The sequence below is a fragment of the Nycticebus coucang genome, chromosome 1 (assembly GCF_027406575.1).
Source record: "Nycticebus coucang isolate mNycCou1 chromosome 1, mNycCou1.pri, whole genome shotgun sequence".
NCBI lineage: Eukaryota > Metazoa > Chordata > Mammalia > Primates > Lorisidae > Nycticebus > Nycticebus coucang.
The window spans coordinates 91,792,887-91,814,126 of record NC_069780.1 but is presented as its reverse complement, the minus strand read 5'-3'; the positions used below and the strand labels follow the sequence as shown (position 1 = coordinate 91,814,126).

The window sequence follows — 21,240 nt, the reverse complement described above, 5'->3', positions numbered from 1 at the left end:
CTTAAAAACCTAACATAGGGGTTTCATTTATTTTCAGTTTACAGATGTAATTTTTTTTTTTTTTTGAGATAGAGTTTTACTTTGTCACCCTCAGAAGAGTGCTGTCGCATCATAGCTCACAGCAACCTCAAACTTTTGGGCTCAAGCTATTCTCTTGCCTCAGCCTTCTGAGTAGCTGGGACTACAGGCACCCATCACAGTGCCCATCTTTTTAGAGACAGGGTCTTGCTTTTGCTCAGGCTGATCTCAAACCTGGGAGCTCAGGCATTCCACCCACCTCAGCCTCCCAGAGTGCTAGCTACGATTACAGGCATGAGCCACCACACCTGGCCTACAGATGTAATTCTTAACTTGCCTGGAATGATTGCCATGTAGCACTGTAGAAAAACTATCAATAATCTACACTTCATTTTTTTTCTCTTTAAGGTGAGTATCATATTGAATGTTAGAAAGAAGAGAGGATCTTTATTATTAAAAAGTGATTCAGAGAGCAGGTACAATAAGGGCAACAACACAGATGAAAGCATGCACACTTATTACAAAGGAGCTACACTGCCACCAAATTAACCTAGACTTTTTGCGTTGTTTGGGATTCACTGAGGGTAATCTATTCTGTTAGTTACAGCCCTTCTTCATGGAATTCCAAGCATACGAATGAAAATTAGTACAGTTATCCTCAAAGCATGAGTGCCTTTAGCCTCACTGTATTTCAGAGGAACGTATTTTTAATCTTATTCTCAACTTTGGGGAAAAGAAGTCAAAGAGAAGTGATATAAAATTTTAGATCAGAGACTATCAAAGGTATTCACTGGGGAAGAATAATAAGCACATCTGTCGACCATGACAGTTGAGTGTCCCTTTGATCATTCTCGCTGCTTCAGCTCATGGTGAACTGCTATGGAACAAGAGATTCATTGCAGGGAAGGGGAGCACATGAGAAGCTTTACATGAATGGCATAGTGATGTCATCCCATATAATTCTTCCATAAGTTTTTGCTTCTATTTGAGTAAATTTAAGATTAAAGAAAATGCATAATACTCAGCCACTCTCACAGATTAACAGTGAAAGAAACATATCTGACTTTGGTAATTTCATATTAAAACATTGCTACCCATTTTATATATAAGAAATAACCTATTTCCCTGAAAATAAGACATCCTCCGAAAATAAGACCTACTTACAGGAAAGATAAGACGTCCCCTGAAAATAAGACCTAGCACATCTTTGGGAGCACACCTTAAAATAAGACACTGTCTTATTTTCGGGAAAACAGGGTAGCAATGTCACATATGTTTGCTCTTTCTAGGACTATTAATGCTCAGTAGAGAGGATGAACATCTGTATTACATGGAATACCCACACAGGATTGAGCAATGATTGTTTGATGGCTGTTCAGTAGAGAAGTCTTTAAGTTATTGATTGCTGCTGTTACAGACTGAGTTGTACCTCCCTTCTCCCACAATTCATAGGCTGCAGCCCTCATTCCTTGTGTGACTACATTTGAAGATAGGGCCTATAGGTAAATAATTAAGATTAAATAAGGATGCAACCCCAATCCAATAGGATTAGTGGCCATATAAGGAAAGAAAGAGACCTCACAGATCTCTCCACCTCATAGAGGAAAGGCCATATGAGACGCGGTGACAAGGCCAGAGAGAGAGACCTCACCAGAAACCACCCTGACAGCATCTTGACCTTGGACTTATAACCCCAGAACTATGAGAAAATTAATTACTGCTGTTGAAGACATCCAGTCTGTGGTATTTTGTTAGGGAAGCCTAAGTGATCTAATACAGCTGCTTAATGAAGCTCTGAAAATTTTGTAGCTGGGACCAGCTGTGGTTGTACTTGTTCACAATTCTGAGCCAGGTGTGTGTGCAGCGCGGCAGGGACAGCTCTTTGCCACTCCCTGTGGGGTCATGTAGGGCAGGTCAGTTAAGGTAGAGACCCCCAGGTGGCCTCACTCACATGTCTGGCGTTTCGGTGCTGTCTTTTGGCTGGGAATCCTCAGTTTTTGTTCATGTGGCATTATTCATGTGTCCGTAATTCTCCAGTGAGAGGGGATAGCCCAGACTTCTTTATATGGTAGATGAATTCTCTCTGTAAAAGCAGAAGCTGTAAATCCTTTTAAAGCCTGAATTTGGAAGTACTAGAATGTCATTTTCTCTATTTTTGTATTGCTCAAAAAAAATCATTCCAAATAGTCTGAAACTACTGTCAGATTTTGTGCATAGAAAAATGAAGTAGTCTGGACACAGTGGCTCACATCTGTAATCCTGGCACATTGAGAGGCCAAAGCGGAAGCATCTCTTGATCTCAGGAGTTTGAGACCAGTCTGAACAAGAGTGAGACCCAACTCTATTAAAAATAGAAAAACTAAACAGGTGTTGTGGTGGGTGTCTGTAGAACCTGCTACTCAGGAGGTAGAGGCAAGAAGATTGCTTGACCCAAGAACTTGAGGTTGCTGTGAGTTGTGGCACCATGGCACTCTTACCTGGGTGACAGAGAGACTTTATTTCAAAAAAAAACAAAAGAAAAAACAAAAAAGAAGTAGAACATTATCAAGAGTGGTCTGTAATAATTTCAACTCTACTAGATGATAGTAGATTTTAAAAGATCATCCAAGGTAACTAAGCAATATGAATAACATCAAGTAAGAAAACAAAATGAAATAAAATCCTTAAAACCATGATTTTTAAAAGAAGTTATGTCAAGATAACATGCATGAAAGGCAAGAACATTGCATATATCTTTTATATTATTTTAAAATATACAATTTTTTAGCTGGGCATGGTGGCATAAATCTATAATCTAAGCACTCTGGGAGGCTGAGGCAGGAGGATTGGTGAGGTCAGGAGTTCCAGACCAGCTTGAGCAAAATGAGACCCTGCCTCTACTAAAAAAATAGAAAAATTAGCTGGGCATTGTGGTGGGCACCTGTAATCCAAGCTACTTAGGAGGCTGAGGCAAGAGGATCACTTGAGCTTACAAGTTTGAGGTTACTGTGAGCTACGCTGAGGCCACAGCACTCTAGCCCCAGTGACAAAACAAGACTGTCTCCATAAAAAAAAGCATTTTATTTTTACCTAAGAGTAAGCAAGGGACAAATGGGAAAATTGTCATTAAGCATCTCTAAATGTCAGCACATTATATTTCCCTCCTTCTGATTATGTATCTTTAATGACTGAATAAAATTTGTTATAACAGTTTTCCAAGAAAGTTATAGACATGGAACTTTAAGTGCTGAATTTTTAACCTAACACTTAAATATTTGGATTTTTGCTATACCAAAACATGACATTTAAAAATAATTTGGGGAAATTTAAAGCTTATATCTTAATCTTCTATGTGACTTCTATAATAACTATAGGTGAAAAAAATGATTTAACTTTCACAGGGCTTAAGTCCTTTAATTATTTCTTAAATATTAAAAATGTCTATTCAGGGAGTATTGTACATAAATTATTATGAGAGTTATGTACATAAATTATTATGAGCCATCAAGAAATTAGCACCAAAGTCTGGGACACTAGCTAGCTCATGAAGAATTCTATTGCAGGTCTCTATTGTTATTAATCAAACACAGAGGTCTATGAATTTTTTTCTGTAAAAGATCAGTTCATTAATTTTTAGGTTTTGTGCGTCACGCAGTCTCTTCTTTTTTTTGTGAATGTCAATACTTTATTTTGGTGTAAAGACGGGAAGTTGGAAAATACACTGTATTTAAAATTTTCTTGGTTCCCCCTCACAATGTGGAAACCCCTTTCCCCCCAGTGCTAATCTGTTCAAATTTAAATACTTAAAAATTACAGCAGCCAAACAAAAGCACAGAAAAAAGAAATCCAGATGGAGACGGTAGCCTGGGCCAGTAGAGTCACTTCGTGTAGACAACTGAAGTACTGAACAGGAGCTTCTGTTTCTGTTTTTTCCTTTTCTTCCCTCCTTTCCCTCTGTCTTGTCTACTCAACTCTGTCACTGTCATAACCATAGTCATAGCTCATGAACAATAAGCATGAATGTCTTCCAAGGAAACTATTTATAAAGATCGAGATTTGTTCTATACAATTTTATTATTCTCTTGATTGTTTTTAACCATTCAAAAGTGTTCAGCCCATTCTTAATTATTCATACACTATATAAAACAGGAAGAGAACTAGATTTGGCCTGCAAGTTTTAGTTTGCTGACATAAGACATTGAGTGTATGAATATATCCTGTTAGTGGTTTACCAAAGACTATGGATTTAATACAGGGTGTCCGTAATGTTCATGTGCAATTTAAAATGTCAAACTATGTTACATTGCACACAAACTTTATGGACACATAAATCTGATGAATTTCTGATATCTGAACTATAACATTGGCCATATGGAATTTTTAATTGTTGATTTGAGATGAAAAGCAGAGGCTGAAAGAGAAAGAAGTGTCAGAGAATCATTGTGAATCTGTTATGTACTAAACATCTCTATGCGGTCAGCACTTTACGTTTTTCCTCTTATTTAAACTTCATGATGGCCCCAATGAAATAGGTGCCATTTTACACAGATGGAAAATTGAGGGTGAAATAACTTTTCAAGTCATTCAGCAAGTGGTAGGTTCAACCTAAATCTGACACCAAATCCTTCGATATTTGCACTGCTATCTCCCTGGCTGCCCAACAGAAATGCATGCTATGTACTAACATGGTTTACTTTCAGAGGAAGATGAGAGAGTGTCACAGAGAATGCTACACTTGTTTAGCACCTTGAGGAGGAATTCTGACAGGCAGCTGGAGGGGGGGCAAAGCTGAAAGGAGCATAGCTGGAGGCTGAACAACAGGCAGGTAGATGACCTTGTGGACATCCAGAGGCCATAACATTTCACTCCCCTTGTATATATTTCCCTTTTCTACCATAATTTTTAGCCTTTCCAGCCTTAGTAAAATAGATTAGCTTACATTATTCTTCATACTTACCTGTTTCTGTTCTTGGCCTAAATTTTCCAAAACTAAGTTCAGTGCTGCTCCCCTGGCATTTCTGAGTCCCAAAGAAAAATTTCAAAAGAAGCCTCCTTTCTTTGTCATATAAGCTTTTTGAATAATTATACTTGACAGTGTGCAGTAATAAAAGACAAAGGAGGTAGCTGGTAGGGGTAGTCTTTCATACCCCATTGCCTTCTGCTGTTTCGCAAAGCAGATTACAGCCACATAGCTATTGAGATGCTATGCAAATTATATCTGGTCATAGTATTTGAGCTAGATAATAATTACTGCATAGGTGGAGTGCTGGCTGTTTCATTAATACAAAGATGCACCTCATGCAGACACTTTTCTGTGGTATGGCGAGCATGTTGAGAAACACAAATGATATTTTCCTCTTAATGACCCAGTTTCATATTTTACTATGTGCTTAATTTTCAGGTATTTTAATAGTTCTTTGTTCCAGAATCCCTGACAGTCCAAAAAGCCATGATAGGACAGTGAGGATGTCTTATCTCACTAGAGTCTAAGGCAAGGATTTGCAACCAGTGTGCCGTGAGTGGATCTTATGAATGCCATGAAAATTTTAAAGATCATTAATTAAATTATTATTATTACTTTCTTTTTTTGAGACAGAGTCTCACTATGTCACCCTGGTTAGAGTGCCATGGTGTCACAGCTCATAGCACCTCAAACTCTTTGGATTAAGCAATTCTCTTGCCTCAGCCTCCCAAGTAGCTGAGACTACAGGCACCTACACAATGCCCAGTTATTTTTTTTATTTTTTATTTTTTTTGGTTGCAATTTTCAATGTTTTTCAGCAGACCCAGGCCAGGCTCCAACCGACCAGCCCAGGTGTATGTAGCTGGTACCCCACCCACTAAGCTAAGGACACAGCCTAATTAAATTATTTTTGTAAGAAGTTTTGACAGAGTATGTATATTCTTTTTTACTCTTTTATTATAAACCTAATTTAAGTGTGCCATGGAAGTTTAGTTATACATTCAAGTATGCTGTGAAATAAAAAGAGTTGAAAAACAGTAGTCTAGAGTAAATATTGTAAAAATGATACAGGGAGTTATATCTGAATAGAGATGTCACATATCCATGCATTAATATTTTCTATAGTGTGTATTATTATAAAGGAGAAAGAAAGAATAAAAGAATGTGTGAAAGAATGTCTCACAGATAATATTAGATAGTATTCAAGTGTGTAGGAGATGGAAACTATGACTTTATATTTGAAAGATGAATCTCAGATACACATGTGTTTCTCATATCCTAATGCTTACTCAGGAAAAAGGCAATTTTTGTGGCATCTTAAAGAGTAAGAAACCAATAGAATCTTTGATTCTGCTAATAACTATTTCCCAAGATTTAAGAAATGTTCTAATCTTTATTATGCCAAATGGTATCACAAAATGAAAAGCTGGGAAGCACTCGTACAGCTTATAAGAAATGGTAACCTGGGGATGGACTGCTTATGAAAATACAATTCTAAAGTCCTGTTAGCTACAACTTATTTAAATTGTAAATATATGGGAGGTACAGCCCCAAGTACAACTTAAGTACTTCGTAAAGTGCACTTACTGCCGATCACAGTTATTCCTGGATCTTTATCCACACGATCTTCAGAGGCAGGCTGCGGAAAGCAAGCTGTGAGTGGCAAGACGTACCTACTTTTGACAGTTACTCTAGTCTTCTTTCTGCTTTTGCTTTCTGGTCTTTCTTTTTCTCTCTTTGGTCCTCAGATTATAGTCCTTGCGTCCTTGGAGCCTTCATTTTAGGTCTGTCTGCAGCCACCACTCAAGCTTTTCTCTCTTTTTCTCTTTCGATTGTCTGGACTTCACTTTCTTCTTGGTCTTTTAGCTTTGAGTTCAGTTTTCCCTGTGCATTCCCTACTAGGAAGAATCCTGTTCACTTAAATAGACATGTTTATTCTGTTCTTCTCTTTTCTTTTTTTTTTTTTTTTGAGACAGAGTCTCACTTTGTCACCCTGTGTAGAGCATTATGGTGTCATAGCTCACAGCAGCCTCAAACTCTTAGGCTTAAACAATCCTCCTGCCTCAGCCTCCCCAGTAGCTGGGACTACAGATGTCCCCCATGACACCTGGTTAGTTTTTCTATTTTTAGTAGAAACGACCAGGTCTTGCTCTTGCTCAGGTTGGTCTCAAACTCCTAAGCTCAAGCAATCCTCCCGCCTCAGCCTCCCAGAGTGCTAGGATTATAGGCATGAATCACTGTGCTGGCAAATGGGAATATTTTTTCAACTTCAACTATTCTCACTTTATTGCAGTCTTACACCTGTTTATGATTATTTGCATCCAGATAGCAAATCTACTTCATAGGCAATAGGTTAGGACAGAATTAAAGGTGGCAGAGGAAGAGTGGGGCTTGTTGATAGATTTAAAGATAAAATTGCAGATAATTGCAAATACAATTGGCTCTTTCCAGAGGGAATTAACTTTTTCCTCTCCCACTACCTTTTTTTCGCCTCTACTAAGAGCAGTTTTTCTCATTTCATTTAATGTTGTTTCCTTTGAAGCTTTACTCATTTTTCAGCCTAACATCAAAGTGAGTGAAGTGATATTTTTGTGTGCTTTTATTTTTGATAGCTACACTGTTCAGTCTGCATGTCTTGACTCTGGCTATAACCATGGCATTTCATGCTTTTGCAGTAACTGTAGTGGTCTCTAAATTATTAAAAGTTGCTAGGCTCATTATCTCCCCATACAATGTTCTGTGGAGCTGATGTCAAGGTGAGGTTCATTTTAATTTCAAGGAAAAATGTATTTTTTAATCAATATCTGGAAAATGCACTTTTAATAAACTTATATACTTAAATAATAATTTACCTTATAAATTAGTATAGTAAATTTAATCACCCTGAAGTAACACGTATAGTATTCAAGCATCCCATTGTGGACTCTGGAGACATTGTGGTATCACATGTTGTCATACCCTGGAATGGGTCAGGTGGCTTTGGAGTAAAAAATCATGTTCTCCATTCACAATACTCTAGACTTGGTATTTCTAATTTTTGCCTTTCTCACTCTTCAACCCTCTTATACTAATCATTGCACTTTCAAAGCTTTTCTTACCTCACATGCTTGCTCAAGTTCCCATGACATCTCCAAGTTGTTCCTGGTTGTTCTCGTTTGTTCTTATTTTGCACTCTTCCTCCATGATACACAATCGTTGCAGTGTTCGACAAAGGGCTTCTTCTTGTCTCTACTCTTGTTCTTGGTTTCACCAATAGAAGGGGCTTCTCTCTTCTATAATTGACTACATCCTGAACATAATTATAAGCCCAACTCCTGTGCTGCCTACATGTTGGCTTTCCTGAGAAACAAGCTCTCCTTGATCATTCTTCAATTTTCTCTGTACTTACATGTACTATCTTAGATGGAGTACCACTTTTTTTCATTAACTTGTGCTGCTTATACAACTTGTTTGTACATTTCACATAGGTAAGGGTTTAAAGTTTTGTACTACAGCGTCTTAAAATACTAGACATGCATTAAATTCTTAGAAGACTGCTTTTCCTAATGAAAAGTATTGTGCTGGCCTAGTGCAGGGGCTCACACCTGTAATCCTAGAACTCTGGGAGGCTGAGGTGGGTACATTGCTTGAGCTCGGGAGTTTGGGACCAGCCTGAGCAAGAGTGAGACCCAATCGCTACTAAAAATAGAAAACTTAACTGGTGATTGTGGTGGGTGCCTGCAGTCTACTCTATTGGGGATGCTGAGGCAAGAGTATTTCTTCAGCCTGAGAGACTGAAAGTGCTGTGAGCTGCGACACCACAGCACTTTACTCAGAGCAATAGAATGAGACTGTCTAAGAAAAGGAAAGAACAGGGAGGGGAGGGAAAGGAAAGGGAAAGGGGAAGAGAGGAGAAGAGAAGGGAAGTGAAGGGAAGAGAGCTATTTGTACTAGGTTAAGACATTTACAATTAACTTAACTTCGAAGAATTTGGTCCTTAGTGTGAAAAAATTGTAGCTAATGATATTGCCTGATTTGACAATAATTTTATTAAATGAACCACTAAAATATAAAACGTACCATGTAATGCCATTTGAGGATATTGACTATTTACTTTAAAATGCTATTGTATGTTTTATGCCTTTAATATTATCAGCTAGATCCTGGTTTTGTACCTAAATTTGTAATGTGCTGTAGTGGAACAAACAACAATGCAAAGAAACAAAGCAGGATGGAGAGAAGGCACAGCACATAATCAGGAGGGAGCAGTAGTGGCTGGAAGTGGATAATAGAGAAATCTACACTGGGGAACGTGACTGCATACCTTAGAATTCTGATTATAGCAAATAGAAGTGGAAACATAAGTCACATGGTTGGTTATCTTCTACAAAACCATCGTAATGACAAAATGGTTTTTAGTATTCAGACGTGGAATAGAAAGTGACAAAAATAATTATAAACTAAAAGATAACTCAGAGCCCACACAAGAAAATCTCAGTTACCTAAATGGCAGATGTATTCTAGACAATATAAGCTACTCTTAGTTTCCTGCTTGTAAAAAATTTCTACAAATTTAGGAACTTAACATACCACAAATTTATTATTATGCAGTTCTGAAGGTCAGAAATCTAGTTAGTTCACATGACAGAAAACACGTTTAAATTCAAGAAGAGGGGTGGGGGTAGAGGGTGTGTGGTAAGCTCTCACTATTGGGGACAGTGTAGAGGTACACAGCACAGTCGAGTAAAGGGCTCAACTACAACTTGAACTTTACCTAGCAAATGCTAACAATACAACCTATTCATATGTACCCTTATATTAATCTGAAATTAAAAATAAATAAATAAAATTGGTTGACAGAGATGTGTTCTTTCAGGAGGCTCTTGGAGAGAGCCCATCTCCTTGACTTTCCTAGCTTCTGTGTTTCTGTGTACCATGTGCATTCCTTGGCTTGTTGCCCCATGTTAATTTGACCTCTGTTTCAGCTGTCACTTAGCCTCCTCTCATTCTCACCCTCAGACTCCCTCTTAAATGGATCCTGTGATTATTCTGGATCCACATACATACTCCAAATAATCTCCCAAGTTCAAGGTTCTTAACAATCACATTTTCAAAATCCCCTTTGCCATATAAAAGAAACATATTCACAGGTTTCAAGGATTAGGACTTGGTCACTTGTGAGAAACTTTATGCTAGTTACTGTGGCTACTAAGGGTATTAGAGCCATAGCTCATCATCTGCCTACTATATATACCTGGAAAAGAGTAACCCAAAGCAATTAAAAATCTGGTATATTTAGATCATATCATTTGTAACTAAGTTATCATAAAAAGTGAAGAATCTTCCTCTATGTGAATTTATTCATTCATGTATTTTTTTGAACAAGGACTTTAGTTTTATTTTATCTGTGCATTTGTTAAATACTTAGGACCAATATTAAAAAAAGGAGTATCTCCTGTGGGAAAAAATTACATTAAAGGAGTCAGGTCTGAAAGAGATTAACACCTTAGCCCGAAGAAGTTACAGCAACTTTGACTGGTCCAAGGACTCTAAAAGATTTGAGGAAGGTATAACAAGAGGAAGGAGAATATACATTTGCTGAGGGGGAGTGCCCCAAAGTGGAACTTGAGGAATTGGTCTGGGTGGAGGAAGAGATCTCCTTTGGTAGCCATAGGGTGGGTGTGTGGAAGGCCAGTGTATCCATGAGGGAGCATCAGTGGAGGAGGTCCGTGCATACCATGGGCATAGGACCTGGGGGCCCATATGAGACCCAAATGGAGACCCTGGGGGGGCATGCCCATTGGAGGAGGTCCAGGATGCGGCATTACAGGTGGTGGTTGAGGTGGTGACTGTCCCCCGGGGCCTGAGGTCCCCACATGGGGGTGTCCTAAGCCATCAGGGCCATAATGTGCCAACTGCGTCAGAGACATCCTTGAATGGGGCATCCCACAGGGTGGAAATGGGTGAGGATGTGAGTGTCCATGACCAGGATGTCCTGCTCTTGGGTTCCTGCTGATGGTAGGCCATGTCCCCCAGCCCCAGGAGGCATAGGTGGTGGATACAGGGCTGGAGGTATCCCAGATGAGAGGGCTCTAGGAGGTGACACTGGGGGTGGGAAGGAGCCAGGAGGAGGTATGCCTAGTGGTGCAAGCCCAGCTGACAATGATGATACCATGGGAATGGGGGCAGAAGGTGGAGGAGGTGCATCTGCAAACAGCTAATGGGGGAAGTCAGCCTGGGAGAGTAGGTTCTGAGCTGCTGGAAGTTGTTCAGTTGCTGAGCCATGGTACTCATCCTTAAGAGTCCTTGAAGGCATAGGACACAGTGATAAGGCAATTACAAAGGTACTGCCCATTCATGGCCTCAGCTGCTGCATCCGAACCATCAAATAAAGCAAAATTAATAAAAACATAACCTGTGGAGTTGCCTGTGTCAGGTCCTGCATAATCTTGGGGGTTTGCAAGATGACTCCAAAGGCACTGAAAGTACCATAAGGCAGCTTCTCATCAATCTCTGATTCCCGGTTCCCAATGAAAATGTTGGCCTCTATGTCCAGGTTTCTGTTGTAAACTGGTGCCTTGTTCACACGTATTGGTTTCCCATAGGGTTTGATCATGTTCATGATCTTAATGGCATAGTCAGCATCTTCCTCACTCAAGAATTCCACAAACCATTGCCTTGGCTCTGGCCTGTGACTCTATCCTTTGGCATGTGGGTGTTGACTATTGGTCCTGCCTGTGGGAGAAACAGTTCCCACAGCAGTGGTTCACTAACCTTCTCATCCAGAACCCCCCTACATATATGGTGACATCATGGTTTCACTTAGATATGGGCCTAGCAGCCATGGCAAAAGAGCTTCCACCATCTCCCTCTAGGTGAATTTAAATTGAGAATTTCTACAAAGCACAATTTTGTAAAGTATTTTTCCTCATTTATATCATTTCATTGTGCACTTGCTGAGCCAAAAATATTCAAATAATTGTTCATTATGTGGTAAATATATTTTCATTCATATCTCACAAGCCTATATAAAAGGCAAATGCTACCTTTTAAAGATTCTGTAAATGATAATTCTTTATTTAAATAGAGATATGTAATTTCTTTATATTTATAGAATTTGATAGGTCCTTTAAGAACAACCAGAAGAGTTTTGGCTTGATAATACAAAGGAAATTTAAAAATCAATCATTCAAACAAACAAAACTCTAGCCTGTGGAGTCCCCCATCCCCATACACACACTAATGAATGTTGAAAGAAAATGGATTTTTTCTTTTTTCTTTTTACTGATATACTAAGTGCCCAGAGTAATGCCAGATATATATTTATTGAATGAATAATTTTAATTCATTTCTCATATAATATTTTTGTAACAAATCAACTTTAAATTGAATGTTTTATTATGTATCAAAGTCAGTTTGACGCTATATGAGATTGGCTGGGGGTGGGTTCTTTTTTCCTAAATATACTTAAAACACAGGTTGAGGACCTGACTTTCATATTTTCCATAACAGAGCTCTATGAAATAGGGAGCTTGTGAGATAGTAAACTCCCTACTCAGTGCTGGAAAGGAGACTCTGGCCATGCTCCTCTCTGAGGTTAAACCGTTCTTAGACTCTCTAAGGCAGACAAAAACCTTTTATAGGTGAAAGCTTAATTCTTAAACTAAGAAGCAAACTATTTGACAATTTTCTGTGAAATATTCATGAGTGTATTCCTTTTGTATTTATAGTATTTTATCCTTTGAAATATCAAGATTACTTGAAAAATGAATTATCACAGGAAAGATGTAATTTTCAATTAAATTCATATCAAAAAATTTTTTTTAATTTATTTATTTTTATTGTTAAATCACAGCTGTGTACATTAGTGCAATCAAGGGGTACAATGTGCTGGTTTTATATACAATCTGAAATATTCTCATCAGACTGTTCAACGTAGCCTTCATGGCATTTTCTTAGTTACTGTATGTAGGCATTTGTATTCTGCCTTTAGTAAGTTTTGCCTGTACCCATTCTAAGATGCACCATAGGTGTGGCCCCATCCATTACCCTCCCTCTGCCCTAACCTCCCCCCTCCCTTCACCTTCCTTGGCCCTTTCCTCATAGTCTTGTTCTATAGTTTTGAGCTGCTAATAATAAGCTAGTTTATGGAGCTAAAGAAATATGCAACTGAAGTAAAAAATTGTACTTCAATATTGCGGGAACTGAGTTCAGTAACTCAGCATGACCTAGGGTTTCTTTTTCTTTTCTAACGTAACTGTTTGACATACTATTTTGGAGACATTATTTGTGGTGATTTTTGACCAACTACCTATCATTATCAACTCTAAATACACTGACAACTACAGATAGTCCCTGGGTTATGGACAAGATAACTTCTAAGTTGAATTTGTATGTAAGTTAGAACAGGTACATTTGCCTATTAACTATAATAGCCTCTATTCATAAGTACAAGTTGTACTTTAGTCTGATGTTTGTAATTTGGGGACTTACTGTAATAGCTTCCATTTATAAGCAGGGGTTTTACATAAATCAGATGTTCCTAACTTGGGGACTGCTTGTAGAGATATCATGCTTATTATAAAATGTTTTATTTTATAGAACACTAGGAATTTTGGTTACCTTGTTTTCTCCTTGTAGCATCTACTCTTTAATCTCCGATTAAATGCTTGAAATCATCTATAAAGTTTCTTGGCAAAGAACCCTGAGGAGTGGGGGAACTGTGTCTTTCTGTAAAGATATAAATATCATGTGTGAATTGTTATTTTCTTAAAATCTTTGGTAGTAGAGGCCAGTGTGTTCTCACTTCTAAGGCAAAGTTCAAGTTGAGGTTGAGCCCTTCACCCAGGGAGCATGCTGAACACCCTCACATTGTGTGCATTAGTTGAGATCCCACAAATTGCCCTCCCTCCTACCTCCAAACACCTTCCTACTCCACTTACCTCTCTCCTCTTCCCTCCCCCTTGCTAGATTATATTTTTGTTTTATTGTTCTTATGGACCTGTAATTGTTTATATATTGGTTTCATATTAGTATTGAGCACATTGGATTTTTTTCCTATTCTTGTGATACTTTACTAAGAAGAATGTGTTTCATCTCCATCCAGGTAAACATAAAAGATGGAAAGTCTTCAACTTTTCTCATGGCTGTATAGTACTCCATAATATACATATGCCATGGTTTGTTAATCCATTCAAGAGATGATGGGCATTTATGAATTGAATTGCAATAAACATTCTGGGTCAAATGTCTCTGAGATAAAATGCTTTTTGTTGTTCTGGGTATATTCCTAGTAAGGGAATTGCAGGATCAAATGGAAAAACTTGTAGTTCTTTAAGAATTCTCCATATTTCTTTTCAAAAAGGTTGTATTAATTTGCAATCCCACTAGCAGTGCAAAAGTGTTCCCTTCTCTCCACATTCATGCCAGCATCCGCAGTTTTGATACTTTGTGATGCGGGCTAATCTTACTGGCAATCTCAGAGTGTTTTTTTTTTTTTTGCATTTTTGGCCGGGGCTGGGCTTGAACCCACAGTCCCGGGTATATGAGGCCGGCGCCCTACTCCTTGAGTCACAAGCACCACCCCTCAGAGTGGTTTTGATTTGCATTTCTCTACTGATTAGAGATAATGAACATTTTTTCATGTGTTTGTTGGCCATTCGTCTGTCATCTTCAGAGAAGTTTCTGTTCAAGTTTCTTGCCTACTTATAAATTGGATTGTTTACTGTTTTATTATTGACTAATTTGAGTTCTCTGTAGATTTTAGTTTGTCAGTTTGTCTAGGCCTTTGTCAGATTTATAACACGCAAAAATTTTCTTCCATTCCAAAGGCTTTCTGTTTGCCTTGATTGTGATGCTGTTAGCTATGCAAGAGATTTTTAGCTTGATAAAATCCCAGTTATTAATTTTTGGTGTTGCTGATATTGCCGGGGGGGTCTTCCTCATAGCTTTCTTTTCCAGGCCAATGTTTTCAAGCATTTCCCCACACTCTCTTCTAGGGTTTTTATTGTTTTGCGTCTTAAATTTAGATCCTTTATCCAATGAGAAAAAATTTTTGTCAGTGGTGAGAAGAAGTGTGGGTCCAGTTTCAGTCTTCTATATGTGACTAACCAGTTCTTCTAGCACCATTTATTAAATAGTGTTTCTTTTTGCCATTGATTGTTTTTTCAAAGGTCAAATAATGATATGTGGCTGGGTTGATCTCTAGATTCTCTATCCTATTCCATAGGTCTTCTACAGTATCTTCTACAATACGCGTGAGGATGAATTTCCCATTAATTCTCCTATCACAGTATATTTTATCATATGTGTGCAACTGCTTGGCAGGGACATTTTATTTGGAAGTGTTTTTAAAGTAGAAAACTATTAATATCCTTTCAATTATGATCCTCTGTGCCCTCATAATAATTCACCTATTCTATCATCTCTGGTGCTTAGGAGTTCTGGTTTGTCAACATACGTAGCATAAAGCCAGAGGCTGCCAAGAGGCTCATAAGACAATTCTCTTTATCGTCTTCATGTAAGTCTTAACAAAAACTATAATTTACAGAGAAATACTATCTAGAGAAGTATGTTTCTAGGACGTAAAGGAAAGAGTTGAACTCCATGACTAATTTCTTTGCTTTACTTTATGCTACTGCATTTTGAGAAAGCCTTCCAAATTAGCCATGGTGGATTTGGTCACTTTTCTAGAGGAATGGTGATGTGAAACCTTGTAACTTCATAGATATTTTACAAAATCTGACTGTGACTTATGAGAAATGGAATATAAAGCAATAGCCAAGCAATATTTTAATACGCTATTTTATTGTTCATGAAACCAATTACAACAGTTTCTATTGAGAAAGCATTCCAAGTTTTACCACCCCTTCACACTAAATTTCATGTATGAGACATTTCACTTTCACCAAAAAATAAACACAGGGAAGAAAGTAGTTTTTTGAGCTTGAGAAACATGGTATGGAAAGAAGTAGACAAATTTATTTCATTCGAAGGAATTATTTTTGAGTATGAGTTAATACTTTAAAAATTAAAACATAAATTTAAAAAGTAATTTTAAAACATTTTTATAGCATTTATTGTATTCCAGGCACCATGTAAAGTTCTTTAAGTGTATTGAATCCCTAATCACGACAATAGATCTGTCACACGGATACTATTATCTTCTTTTCACAAATGAGAAAACCGAGGGACTTAGGTATACTGTTCTTGGACAAACCAGAAAACTAAAGAATGTCTTTGAAGAACCAGGGGTAAAGGGAATAGTATATTTGGAATAGTATATTTTGTTATCTGATTTATATGGACAGAGAAAGACCTAAAAAGACTTTATTCACACCAGTAGTAAATAGCTGACCTAGGATTTGAAAGCAGGAGGGGGGTCATCCAAAATCCAAGCATTTATCCTCCACCACTGTTTAACAAGCATAACTAACTCCAGCCAGGCAGCTATGTTTACTGACTGGTGCCCCATCCCTGTGGTTATTCCTGCGATAGCATTTGCTATGTTCCTTCAGTTTCCAGGTTTCTCAGAACATTCATTTTCTCCCTTTAACTTATTTACCTCTGTTGAGTGCCCTGCTGAATGCTAACTTCTGCACAAAAGTCTTGACAGCCACAGTTATGACTGAGTTTTCTCTTCTGTTCACTCTTAAAGCTCACAAAGTTTGTATTACACGAGTCACTACTTAAAGAAATCTTTGAAATGCCTATTATAAGCCCTATTGAAGATGAAGTAAAAGACATTGAGAAATATTAAGTTGCCTTCTGAAGATTACATAGCTGATTAGGCAGAGTAGGCTTCAAGCTCAACACTTCTAAATTTAACCGAGTGCCCTTTAATCCTTGCATTAATTTGTCTTTAGATAGATTAGAAGCTTAAAGGAGAAAACATCATAACTTATACCTCTATGTCTCCCAGATTTCCTGTAATGCTCGACATAATAAACAAAAACCATTATAAAAACAAGTATTTATTGAAAGTTTACTATATGCCAAATTTTATATTTTTATTTCATGTAATTTTTCAGCAACACTGCAAGGAAGGCACTCTTAACATCTCTGTTTTCCAAATGAGACACCTTTCTTCAAGATATTACCAACGAATGGATAGATAATGTATGGTTTTAATATTTTTACTTATTTTTGCCATGCAGATTCATTTTTTAATGTATATTTTTAAAGTTCAAAATTTATTTAAAAAATTTTTAAGGTAATATAAGAGTACACAATGATTAGGTTATATTTTTTGTGATTGTAAGATGAAGTCCAAAGTCTGAGCTGTAGTTGAGTCCTTCACTCAGGCAGTATTTTAGATTTTTATTATATAAGACACACAAATATTTTATAACATGAAAAAGATCTTAGTAAACAACTGTATGCTTTGTACAATTTGTGTCCTCTGTGACCAGAGAATAGAGGGATTTCCTACACAGCCTAAAGATTCACTGGTGGACGCAGAGGAAACCTATATGAGACATGTATATATGCATGTATTTAACTACAACATATATATATACACACATATATATATATTCACATATATATATTTTTATTTTTTTAGGTAGAGTCTTGCTTTGTCACCCTCGGTAGAGTGCCGTTGAGTCACAGCTTACAGCAACCTCCAGCTCTTAGGCTTAGGTGATTCTCTTGCCTCAGCCTTCCAAGTAGCTGGGACTACAGGCTCCTGCAACAATGCCCAGCTATTTTTTGTTGCAGTTTGGCTGAGGCCTTTTCTTTTCATCCTCACATGGTAGAGTAGGGTGAGAGGAGAAAGAACGCTCTCTGTTATTTCTTATAAAGATGCTGATCTCATTCAGGAGAGCTCCCCGCCCATGACCTAATCACTTCCAGAGTCCCCAGTTCCAAATACGATCACCATGTGGGTTAAGTTTTAAACACATAAATTTGGGGGGGGCAGACACATTCAGCACCTAATACTTGTACACGATTTCTTTTCTGCATTGAATTTTCTCCATTGTCTTCTCTAGAAGTCTTGTGCTTGAAGCCTCCTCTGCACTGGTGTTGATGTATATACGCACATATTTATTTCTGTAGATATTTCTAAATACATGAGAGAGGAGAGAGAGAGAGACAGAGATACCAGCTTATACATAAACATGTGTATATGGTGTAGTTAAATACATGCATACATGTCTCATATATGTTTCCTCTGTGAAATGCCTCAGGTGTAATATCAAAGATTCAAAGAAGTTCCCTGATCACAGAGGACACAAATTGTACCAATCATCCAAACATATGGCATCCTAAGAAGTTCTGTAGGCCCAATGGTTCTAGAGGTTACTCTAACATCAACTGGAAATGTACTGCCTGCTACATGCTTAAAATTTCAGCCACAAATGTCACTGAAATGCGCTGGTAAGAGGCTGTCTTCCAATTGGACAGAGTGTGGAATAGTATATTTTATTGGCGACTTTGGCTTACAAGAGACCCCAAAACAAAGAGCTGAACATATTCATCAATAGTTGCTAACAATTTGGTTTGGTAATCAGAGATGTAGTGAAAGCAGGGTTGATAAATTGCCACAAGGAGGTGTCGGTACTGCTGTGGCACCCCGTCACCACGCAAATAAAACACCTGGGACCCAGATAGAAGTACAAATGCTTGCAAGAGGTGGACTTCCAATAGGTGCAGGGAAGCCCCAAGTAACCTCTGCCATGGCCTTTTATTGAAACGGTATACAACAGGTGTGGGGGTCCCAGTACTAGGACTACGTGCTTAATGATCGCTATGCGCTCTTTTCCCACAGGCTCAACTCCCACCCTGTTGCACCACACATATTCAAGGTCCAACACCTGCTTGCTAATGAGCCATGATCTTATCTCATTAAAGCACTCAGTTGCTTGAGGGCTTGTTGTGAGCAGCAAAACATCTCCATGTCAGCTAGGAGACTGTCCCGCTCCCTCAAGAACCGGTGACCACTCCTATAAGCCTGGTGCTCAGTCTCCTACAAGGAGGAAAAGAGAGCAGCTATGTGGATGAGCCTGTCAACATGAGCACAGGGTGTGGAGAATGATTATCAGAAACCATCACTGCAAAAGGGACCTCCAACAATATCACAAACAAGGAAAGCTATCAGCAAGATTGAATTGTCAGATTAGTCATCTGAATCATCCTTGCCAGTGTCAGGCTTTATTAAATGATTACAATGATACAGGCAGTCAGAAGCCGCAGACAAAGCAGAGGGAGACATCAAGGAAAGATCCCAGGTTTTTCCTGCCACGTCAGATACACACCTTTCCCCAGAATAACAGATGAGGTCTCTAGGTGAGGTTTGTAGAATCACCAAAAATAGTGTGCATATTTAAATTATAAAGCATCTCCTTTTGATAACCCAGAGAGTGGCCTGGTTTCTGGAGAGCTATACCTCAGAGAGACTGTGAGTTCTGTTTACTGTAGATCGCCTTTATCCCAGAATTTCCTGCTCAGGGCATTTCAAATATAAAGTCTCTATCAACTAGCAAATATCTATTTTGCCAGCGGTTTAGTCAGAAAGAAGCTTAGATCAGGTCACCTGCCTTCCTTTCTTACCTCAGGTGCACTTCTCAAGGAAAAGGAGTAAGAAGATTCTTCTTTTCACCCAGTCATCTAGGCACTTGTTCAGAGCTTAGAGGTACAATGTGGCCGTGGTGGCAAACCTTGGAGGCTATGGTTTTTGGCTCCATGATGAGCACTTTCCCTTACCAAGACTGCTCTGCCTACCATCCTTGCTGAATCCCTAACACTTCTGACAGTGGAAACCCTTAAATGCAAAGCCCTTAAATGCACCTTTCCCACGGGAGACCGGCAAGCTACCTTGCTGGTGCTCAGTGATTACGTTGGACACTTTCCAACAGGGAAGAGACAAGGATTTGCCCTCTTGGAAATTAGAACATGATTGTTTTCTGGTTACGTATTTGTTTTTGTGCCTCAAATGCTTCTATTAGCACCAATATTTGTGGTCTTATTTTTCTTCATATAGTCCACATAATATTTCCTAGGACAAAGATATTCATTTCGCACCAAAAGAAGAATGACAACGGACTCCTGCTCAGAATTTTCTGTCTCATTCATGTGCTTCATCATTGGAAATCATTTGGCCTCATAGGATGATGAACAGTCTACTGATAACCTAATTATGGTGCTGGTTAGAGATAACCTAATTATGGTACCGTATAAAATCTCTTTTTATTAAAAGTGAGATTTTTATCCTATACAATGGAGAATGTTTTGAATCAGGTACCAGTATATTGTGTCTTTTATCCTATAGTCAGAATGTATGGGGCTGAGAATTAAGGGGGAGAGAGAAGATGGACTAGCATTGTTCACTATTTTACTTAATAATTCATTTGAAAAACTTTTGCTTTCTTTCCCAGAACTTAGACTCTGCTGGTTTCAATTTTTTACTTCTTAAGGGAAAAAATGCTTTCACCAGAAGAGACAAACAGTTTTAGTGAATTATAAGTTGAAACTGCCACTTGGCTATTTTGTGCTTCTCTTGGCAAAGAACCAACAGGCAGGCTATAACATTGGCCTGATCTATACTGATTACAGGGGGAAAGTGGGTCACTACCACCAATGGAAGTTGGAGGAATATGTCAGAAAACCCAAAGCTTATCTGAGATGCCTCCAAGTCCAGCTGCAAAAGTTAATGGAAAATTTCAGGTAAAAACAAAATAAAACAACAACAACAAAAAATATATATAGGGGGAAGAGAAGGGGGAGGCCAGGAGGAGGGAAGATATTTGGTGGGACCTTACCTATTGTGCATAATGCAATGGTACATTTCAAAACTATTAAGAGCAGAGTATAAATGTCATAACCACAACTAATAAGTAAGTGAGGTGATGGTTATATTAATCAGTTTGATATAAGCATTCCACATTGTATATCAAATCAGCATATCATACCCCATGAATGCATTAATGTACATGGTTATGACTTATAAAAAAAGTTAGTGGAAAATTTCAGGTAAAAAAAAATATATATATATATAGAGAGAGAGAGAGAGAGAGAATACACACACACACACACAAAATCAAGAATCAAGAAAACAATCACGTTTTAATTTCCAAGAGGGCAAATCCTTTTTACCCAGCTATCTAGGCATTTGCTTATGTAAATTCATATATATATATATATGAATATATATATGTGTGTGTGTATATATATATTCTCAGGACTAAAAATATAGATTTTTTTTTAGAAATACACATTTGGATTTTCCAGCATTCTGTCAAGTACAAAGAGCAGATGAGATTGATAATAGAAGAAAAAAGTTACAAAACCAAGTACAGTTTGTG

At 38.0% G+C, this 21,240-nt stretch overlaps 1 protein-coding gene and 1 pseudogene across 3 annotated transcripts in view; one reads left to right on the top strand and one right to left on the bottom strand.

Moving 5' to 3' along the window:
• Nucleotides 1-21,240, top strand: part of MARCHF1 (membrane associated ring-CH-type finger 1) — a 967,912-nt gene that overhangs the window by 473,738 nt on the left and 472,934 nt on the right. The gene's annotated exons all lie outside the window — the stretch shown is intronic.
• LOC128590621 (splicing factor 3B subunit 4-like) lies at nucleotides 10,460-11,784 on the bottom strand (annotated as a pseudogene).